This window comes from Marmota marmota, unplaced genomic scaffold (assembly GCF_001458135.2).
Source record: "Marmota marmota marmota unplaced genomic scaffold, marMar, whole genome shotgun sequence".
NCBI lineage: Eukaryota > Metazoa > Chordata > Mammalia > Rodentia > Sciuridae > Marmota > Marmota marmota.
Window position 1 is genome coordinate 36699407 of NW_025999949.1, and position 7028 is coordinate 36706434.

A 7028-nucleotide genomic window follows, 5' to 3' on the forward strand; every position below is an offset into this window, starting at 1 on the left:
CCCAGGGCACAGGATCACCTGGCTCCCCAGCCGGGCTGTGCCCTCCCAGCCTGAGGCGCTTGCTCCTGCTGCCCACGGCTCGCTCACCATCTTTACCAGGGGCCCCGCATGGCCAACCTAGCAGGCACTCCTGCAGACTCAGTGAGATGGTGCCAGCAGGTGCCCCTGCACCCCGCCCACCACCGGTGCCACACCCAGCTTCCAACACGGGCCCTGCATGTCTTTGACTGGAACTTGCCCTTGGTCTGGAGTCCATTTCCTCAAAACTGGGCCTGCCAGGAGTCCTTGAGCCCCCAGAGATGATGCTGGGGCTGGTAAGGACACACCTTCCCTGCTTCCTTGGGTGGACGTTTCTAGGTTGAGGATTCCACAGGCTCCAGGGGACTCCTGGGGAGGGAGCTGGTGGCCTACAGTGGCAAATGGCTCCGCGCTGCCTTCTTCCCTGGGGATGTCACTTCCTGCATAAGCCTCCGGCTCTCTCACCTGCATCTCAGGGTTGGCTTCCCAGGGAGCCAAACTCACAGCCTCAGCGCCCGCACAGGCTATGGACGGACACGTGGCAGGATGAGAGTCCTGGGAGCTGTGGGGACTCGGGGAGTCTATGGCCCAGCAGGAGGAGGTGTGTGCAGGACCCCAGAGCCATGTGCTGTGGTTGGAGAAGGTCTGAATGTGGTCCTGTCACATGATGGTGACTCTTAGGAAGCAGGACCTGGTGAGAGGCGGGCAGGTCACTGGGAACGCACCCTGGAAGGGACTGCAGTGTTTCTCAAGGGACCCGAGGGGTTGTGGTTAGTTCTCACAGTGCTGGTTGGTGTCTCGCCCAGTGGCTCCCTCTCTCCTGGGGTCCGGCCACAGTGCTGCCCGCCATGAGGCCTCCCCAGAGTTGGGTCCCCTAGGGGCCACGGGGGGTGTGCACGCTTCTCTGTGGTGTGGCTATACCACAGCTGGCTTCACCACCGGCCCATTGGGGGTGTCTGGGTTGTTTGGGGGGGCTGTTATGGGTGAAGCTGCTACCAACATTCACCAACAGGTTCCTTGTGAGAACCCAAGCCTTCCTCTCGGGAAAAACACCTCTGAGTGCGGTTTCTGGGTCATATGGTGGTTCCATGTTTAGTTTTATAGAAAACTGGCAAATGATCTCACATGGTGCCTGCCCAGCCTCCCATTTCACCCACTGTGCACGAGTAACCCCACTTCTCAACCCCCATGTCACTTTATATATAGTCTATTTTTTATCTTAGCTCTTCTCATAGGTGTGTAGTTCTCATACAGAATAACAATCCTGGACATTTTTTATTTTTGATTTTTTTTTTTAGTTGAACATGGACACAGTACCTTTGTTTTACTTGTTTACTTATTTTATGTGGTGCCGAGGATCGAACCCAGTGCCTCACATGTGCAAGGCAAGCGCTCTGCCACTGAGCCACCACCTCGCCCCACTTCTGGACAACTTTTATGTACTATTTTCTACCCATGTCTGCTTGATCATGAAATAACTGTGCATACACCTGACCAGGTTTTCAACTAGGTTTTTTAAACTGTTGAGTTTGGGATTTCTTTATAGAGTTTAGATGGTGATTCTTTGTCAGACCTGCGGCCTCCTCCAAGTCCATGGCGTGTCTTCTCATCCAGCAACACCAACTTTTGCAGAGCAAACATTTCCATTTTGGTGAAATTCAAGTCATCATTTTTCCCTTTTAAGAATTGTACTTGGTATTAGTACAAACTCTTTGTCCTAGTTGATAACTTTTTAATGTCTTCTTCATAAAAGATATCATGTGTTTCATTCCTGAAATTGATAATTTGTGGCTTTTCTCTTATCATCAGCCTTTCTTGAAATTTATGAGTTTTACTCATTTTTCAAAGCAACAACTTTCAACTTTATTGATTCTTTTGTGAATTTTGTATTTCATTAGTTTTTGTTTCCTTCTACTTTATTTGGGGTTTATTTGCTATTCTAATTTCTTGAAATTAATTCTCAGATCTCTCTTAGACTTTTTTCCATTAAAACGTGATTCAAGATCACAAAATTCTCTTAAGCATGACACAAATAATAATATGTCATGTACATGTTATAACCAAATAGAAATCCATTCTAATTTCCATTGTGATTTTTTTTTCAGTCTTAGGGAATTTGGAAATGTATTGTTTAACTTCCGAACACAGGGATATTTTAATTTTGTTATTAGTCTTGTATTTCATTTCACTATGGTCAAAACACACTTCCATAGAGGAAGAGGACCCAGTGAACCCATTCCATTGCCATGACATGTGCAGATATGGATATGTAGCAGCAAATCTCATTACTATGTATGATCATGATGTGACGATAATTAAGAAAACACTCTAGGTGATGTCAATCAATTGAAATTGTTGAGATTCGTTCTATACTTGGCATATGGACAAAAATTAGATGAATGCTCCAGGCATATGGAAAATGAATGATTTTAAGTTGTTGGGTGTAGGGCTCTCTGTTGCTGAGCCAAGATTGTCGATCATGATGTGCAAATATTGTCTTTATTAATTTGCTGATTTAGTCTATTGCACACCAAAAGCAGTATGCTGAAACCTACTATTCCATCTTTTGTTTCTGTTAATGCTTGCTTTACGTATTTTGAGGTAGGTTCTTGATGCACACACCTTTAGAATTGTATCTACCAATGGGCTCTGCCCTTTGGAGAGGGGAGAAGCCTTCCATTACAGTGATGTTTCTTGTCCTCGCATCTCCTTGGTGTGACAGCAGAAACTCTTCAAAGTCCTTTTGTCGAGTTCCAGGTACTAGACTGACTCCCCACCCAACCTCCCTCTGCCACCCTAGCTCCCCAAACTCCGGCCGCTGGCCACGGTAGGAAACCGTGCCGGGCGCCTCCCCAGCAGCAGAGGCTCAGGAAGGAGCCCGAGCGCCTCCTGCCAGTCTCTCCTCGCTGCTGCACGCTGGCCTGCCACTCCGAGTCACCAGGCAGGAAGGAACTTCTCTCTACAACTAGCCCAAGGTTGAGGGTTCCTCTGCACACGACCTGGCTTCCCCACACTGCTGTGACCCCAACCCCCGCAGAAGATGGTCGGGAAAGGGTCCGGACCCACCTTAGCCTCTGCAGCTCAGAACCCAGGTGGCCGCCGGGCGCCGTGGCACACGCCTGTAATCCCAGCGGCTGGAGCAAGCTGAGGCAAGAGGATGGTGAGTCCAAAGCCAGCCTCAGCAATTTACTGAGGTTCTAAGCAACTCAGTGAGACCCTGTCTCTAAATAAAGAGGGCTGGGGATATGGCTCAGTGGTTAGGCGCCCCTGGGTTCAGTCCCCAGGACCAAAAAACAACAGAAAACAAACACAGATTGCCCCTCCATGGGCTCTGCACCCACCTACCCACTCCAGCTCAGATATCACACCCACCTTAGACCCCTGAGCTCAGACCCCGACCTGCTCCATCCTGGGTTCTGCTCCATCCTGGATCCTGCAGCTCAGATCGAAATCTGTCCCCTCTCAGGGTCTGTACCCACCCCAGACCCTGGGAAGACCCTGCTGGGGCACTGCTTCCTCCACTAGACCCAGGTGCAGCCAGCCTCCCTGTGCTGCCAGCGGCTTGGCCTCCAAAGACGGTCTAGCTTTAAGAATGGGCGACCTTCCTTCTTATCCCAGGGTGCAGAGCTGTCACACGCACAGGCTTGGCCCCTGCTGGTGTCTGTGGCAAAGTGCCACCTGCAGGAAGATGTCCCTGCTGTTTTGTCAGCTCTGGGAGCAAAAAGTGTTTGGAGTTTCTGTTTTATTTACTTAAATGTTTGGTGGCAGGTAAAGAATCTTCTGTCAATGTCTAGGAAATCCGGGCCCCCGTGTTCTCAAGTGGGCTTCGTCGGAGAGAAACCCGGCTTGTGCCCAGGACCTTTTGACAGCACATCTCGGGGACCGCCCCTCTGCTGGTGGCATAGAGCTCTGAGCAGCATTCTTAGGCATTTCATCCAACCTCTGCATGGCTCTTCGACCTGCCCAGTATTCTAGCCCTCCAAGACTCCTGCTGTCTTGACACACCGGGGCTCGCTCACTTTGACTGTTCCTTCCCACTGCCTTTTACTTCTCCTCTCCTTCTTTTATGATCGAGATCACTTTTCTTCTGCTTTAGTGTTTCCTTTCTCATGGTCTGTGGATGATAAGTGCAGTGGTATTTTATCTGAATATATATATTTACACACACACACACACACAAAGGGAAATATATATGTGTTGTGATTGGTCACAATATCTTTATTTATTTTTCTGTGCTGCTGAGAATCCACCCCAGGGCCTCGCACACGCCAGGCTCTACCGCCGAGCCCCAGCTGCAGCCCTCCCTTTGTATTTTGAAGGGAGTGTTTGTTTTGTGTGAGGTTCTAGTTGAGCTGTTATTTTCTTCCAGCATTTTGTCAATGTCATTCCATCGTCATCTCCTGTTTTCTCTTTTTGGAACTTAGTCTTTGGCTCCTTTCGGGAAGTGGATGTTTTCCCTGGCCGTGTTAAGACGTTTCTCTTGTCCTTGGTTTCTACCTGTTCTGTTCCACTTTTTTTTTTTTTTTTTTGAGTTTTCCAAGTCTGTGGTTGATGATGTGCATCAGGGTTGAAGAAATAGTATCTTGAATATGTTCAAATGCTATGTGTCCCACTCTCAGTGCTCCCATGTGGTGTCAGCCCTGTCACATGCTCAGCCACCCACAGCCCTTACTCTCCTGGACATGGGTGTGGGCAGCTCGGCCAGGAGCTCTGCGCTCAGCCCTGCTGCTGCAGCCACGGCGCCCCTCATCCTCCTGGGACAAGTGAGGGGCAAGCTGAAGCCTTGTCATGGCAATGGGGTAGGATGAGACAGCACTTCCAACCATACCAGTTCACCCTAGTTCTTGCCCAGAGCAAGTCGCATGACTGAGCCCAAAGTCAAGGCCTGGGAAATAGATCTAGCCTTTGAAGAACTTTAGGGCAGAGTAAAGAAGTGGGTCAGATCAAGATGTGTCAGACCTCGTGTTCCAGATAGCAGGTGCTGCCTATCTCCTCTTTTCTTTCTTTTTTTGGTACTAGGATATGCCACTGGGCCACATCCCTAGCCTTTTTATTTTTTTGTTTTGAGACAGGGTCTTGCCAAGTTGCTGACGCTGGCCTAGAACTTGTGACCCTCCTGCCTCAGCCTCCCAAGTGGCTGAGATCACAGGTGGTGTCTTGAGCCTGGTATCTTCCATCTTTTCAGATCGTGTGATCTGTGGTCTGACATTTTCTACCTATTGTTGTTTCTCTTCCCGGTTCTCTTCCTTGTTGTCTAGTCTGCTGTTAAATCCAGCTCTGGATCATTTCTGTCATCCTAGATTTCCATTTCATTGAATTTTGCCACACTAATATTTTCTCAATACTCATTTCTATATTTTGAGATAGAATGTTTCATTCATTAATTTTCCAAATTTTTTTCTGCTATTATAAACTTTTAAATTTTATTTTTCTTATTTAATGACTTTTCAAATAGCTACTTAGTTAACCTCATTTTAATTAATTAACTATTTAATTTTGTGGAGATGGAGACAGAACCCAGGGCTTCCAGCTGAGCTACCCCCCCCAGCTCGGAAAACCCCGTTTGAACAACTGCTTTTTCTTTCTTTAGTTTTTGAATTCCCCTCAATGCTTAAATTTCTAAATGTTTATAAATTTCTTTCTGGGTACTGCTTAACATTTATTCCAAACTTATTTTCCCCCTGTATAATTATCTGTTCACTGTTCAATTTAAAGTATTTAAAAATTTCCATTTGTTTTCCTTTTTTAAAACTTCTTTTTAGTTGTAGATAGACACAATACCTTTGTTTATTTATTTTTATGTGGTGCTGAGGATCAAACCCAGTGCCTCACACGTGCTAGGCAAGTGCTCTACCACTGAGCTACAGCCCCAGCTCTGTTTTCCTGTTTTTAAAATGCTCTCGTTTCCACATTTTTATTGGTGCATTATAGTTGCATATAATGGTGGAATTTGCTGTCCCATAATTGCACATGCACACATCATAACAATATCACTGGACCAGTCTCTCTCCCCAGCACATTCCTGTTTCTGAGATTTGTTGAGTGCATGATCTTACATGTTTATTCAGTCAGTCTTGTTAATTATCATTATTTTCACCCCATTTTTTTATTCTAGATATGTCAATTATTGGAAGAGGTGTGTTGAAATATTCTGCTGTTGCTGATCTTGTTGTTTCCTTGTTGTTCTAACAGTTTTACTATATATTGAAACACTTCTGCAAGGTAAATATAAATTTTAAATTAAGATATTTTTATTTTGAGTTGAACACTTTGTCATTTTTGTCTATAATGCTTTTCACCTTGAAGCTTATGTATCTGACATTTGTAATATAAATCCACTATATCTTCTGCCATCTTCTTACAACTGACCCTTCCATAGTCTTCATAGTCTCGTGTTTGGAGTGTGTCTTAAACAAAGAAGTCAGTCTGATAATGTACCTTTGGACTGGGATTTTATATCGTGGTTGTTAAGATGTGTAGATGTACAGTGAGCAATTTTTATTTCTTTTATCCTTTTCATCACTCAATATTGGCTTTTGTCCTTTCTCCTTATTTTTCTATGCATATTATAAAAGGTAAAAATTTCATTTCTGCCATTTTATTATTTACTGTGTGTGTACCATAATGGGGACAGGGCCTGGCACAAGCTAGGCAAATATTCTACTACTGGGCTACACCCCAAGCCCCCCACCCCTTTTAAAGACTACCTTTAGTTTGAGACAGGGTCTTATAAGTTGTCCAGGCTGTCCTTGAACTTGTGATTCTTCTGCCTCAGTCTCCCCAGAAGCCAGGGTTGCCAGCCTGAGCCCCTGTGACCGCCCCCTCCCCCGCCCCCTCGATGGGCAGTGAAGAAGAGCAAGGTACCCAAGTCGGAGAGGAGAACCGAGATGGGGGCGGCGACGACCTCAGGCACATCAGCGCGTTCGTCAGAAGCGCACGGGAAGACAGCGGAAGGACCTGGGGTGAGTGGACAGTGCGCGGCAGCGAGACGCCAGGGCCTGTCTCTTATA